Source organism: Oryx dammah, unplaced genomic scaffold (genome assembly GCF_014754425.2).
Source record: "Oryx dammah isolate SB20612 unplaced genomic scaffold, SCBI_Odam_1.1 HiC_scaffold_16, whole genome shotgun sequence".
NCBI classification, from domain to species: Eukaryota; Metazoa; Chordata; class Mammalia; order Artiodactyla; family Bovidae; genus Oryx; species Oryx dammah.
The window spans coordinates 54216799-54219642 of record NW_024070200.1 but is presented as its reverse complement, the minus strand read 5'-3'; positions in this window follow the sequence as shown (position 1 = coordinate 54219642).

Here is a 2844-nt window from a genome sequence, read left to right as displayed (position 1 = left end):
TGGTCATAACATTCCTTCCAAGGATGAATGTTAGAGGCATGGAAAAATGCTGATGTATTATGTGGGGAAAAAGAAAACCCAAATACAAAATAATCAGAAAGAATTGTTATGTTGTACTTAAAAACAGTTTCAAAGTCTTTAATACATCAAAGGTCGATTCACATGGGCCTACAGTCACTATCAGGCTGACTGTGTCTTACCATCTTGTGACTGCACCATCTGAGATGGGTGGTTCCTGTAGTTGCTGCTGGAGAATAGGCAGAAAGGGATGTAGTTAACGTCTCACATTTCATTGATGTAAACAAGTCCCATGGCCTTTTCCAACTGCAAGAGGCATAGATGGTCACCTTGATGACCAGGAGAGGAAAGGGACTCAGTACTGATGAACATCAGTCATGTCCTCTGCAGTATGCTTCTCATCTTTCATCCAAATGTTTTATACCATTAGTAATATTGAGGTGGTCAGAAAATATATCTGTAATTGCATTTGCCCTACAGTCTGCAAGCCTGCATCTCCTGACTTAGATGTAGAAATTTACATAGAAAAATCAGTGTTCAAGATAAAGACTAGAGCTCAAGGGTTCTTTTGAAATGACAAAAATTACATTAAAGGTAAATATTGTAGTAACTTGAGGAAATAACAGTTATTATCTATAGGCCAGGCAGGCATTTTGCAACATTTTCAGAGAGTAAATAGGTTCAGAGTGATGGATGTGCTTGGCAGAGACAGCAAACCTGCAAGTCAGCACAAGGAGAGGAGATAACTAATCACATAGAAGTAAGTGGATGGATGGAGAATTTTTTTTAATGGCTTTTCTGGAAACTGCCAGCATTTCTGGAACAAATGCTTGAAACATGTCAGAGAGAGGTACCCACAACTAACCTACAAAAACATTAGGAACCAGGTGACCAAGCCTCTGTACTCTGGCCTGCTGACTCTAGCTCCTACTCATGACATCACACAAGCAAACCCAGGAGCCTGTCTGCAGTGGAGCCAGAAGTTGTGCAACAGGACCATGGAGAGAAGAGGGGCCAGGACTGCAGTTGGCTGCAGGTGCCGCAGCCAGTGTGGAAGGGAAGAGTCGGCAGCACAGCAGTGGATTCTTGGATGTTCACAGCCTCCAAGGCAGTGCTTTCCTGACTCTTCTGGGCAACTAGTGCTCTGGTCTTCTCATTCTTTCCAGAGTAAATATTTACTGAATGCCATCTGAAGACCAAGCAATGTGGCATAATAATAAGCTGATTAAACGGCCACCTCTAAGACTCCACTAGCTCTCCTGGCCTGCTATTGCTGAAAGTTTTCTCCTGTGGGCTACTGCTGCCAACAGAGAATGTCCACACACAACACATTATAGCAAGTCAATATGCTAACCAACTAATAACCCGGGTTCCCAGAGGAAATTCACACCATCTGTGTACAGTTCATATCAATTTGCTGTTTCTCACTGTGGGATGAGGAAGCGTGCCAGAATCACCTGGGTAGGTGTTTTATTTTCTAAGACGCTTCTCTAGACACAGTTCTTGGAGACTGTTACACTTTCCTTGGGACTGGGAGCAGCAGCATTGGAAAAGGGAGAGTTAAACTGGGAATGTATATTTTGAAAATGCTTGCCAAGTGATTCTGATATACAGTCCTCAAACCACTGACCTCAATTTCCCTTTGTAAAATAAACAGATCAGCAGTTTGAAGAGAATCCAGCTGCGTGGCCAGGAAACAGGAACAACTTCAAAAGCATTAAATTCACAGTTGCCATGAGATGGGAGAGGCTATCACATTCATAAAAATAAAAGAAAACAGCCATGGGGAAAGAAAATTCTACAAATGAAGGAAGATATCTTGGAAATCATGTTTTCCACAAGACAAAATAAAATGAATATCACAATGGATACTTCAGAAAACTATACTAGAAATCAGGCCAAATGTTATCCTCCTAGAACCCAAAACTTGGGAATTAAAACAGAAAATATAAAGAAATATCAAGAATAGAGCCAGGGACTGAATATCTGGAGAACAAAAATTCTAGGAGACACCGAGGATGGGGACCATTAAAGGAAATGATCTGACTTGAATATGACTTCAGTGGCATCACCACATGAAACTTCAGATGTTCTTTATCTTAGTTGAGGCTGCACAGGGGGAAGGATGGGAAACAATTATTGTAAATTTTAGCAGCTACTGGGGACCCTGCTTGTGTAACTGGCCAAGAACACTAAATAATGATGGTTTTCTTTCCCACCACTTATTCCATGTTTTCCTTACTGTCTACCAGCACTTTGATTGGGTGGGATTCTGTTGTGTTCAAGTTATGGCCACTTTCATTGTCACAAGATCAAATTCACTGTGGTCCCATCTTCATTGGATTTCTGCAATTTTCTTTTTTTTAATATTTTAATAATTTGTATCATTTATTTCCCATTCTTTAACAATTCAATGTGGCATTTCTGTGAAGCAGACTTCATTTCTGCAATTTTCTACCAATTACAGTGAACCCCTGTCTCCCAGATATAGTCCCACTTGCACAACAATGCAATTTGCCCTTGGTAGTGGGATCAGTCACCCAAGTTAGTGAATTACCTCCTCTATCAGTTAGGTTGGTGGTACAAGGATTTAAACATGGGTAGGTTTCAGTGTCGGGCTTCCTGGGTGGCGCTAGTGGTCAAGAACCTGACTGCCAACGCAGCAGATGTAAGAGATGCGGGTTCAGTCCCTGGGTTGGGAAGATCCCCTGGAGGGGGGCACGGCGACTCAGTCCAGTATTCTTGCTTGGGGAATCCTATGGACAGAGGAGCCTGGCAGGCTGCAGTCCAGTTCAGTTCAGTCGCTCAGTCGTGTCCGACTCTTTG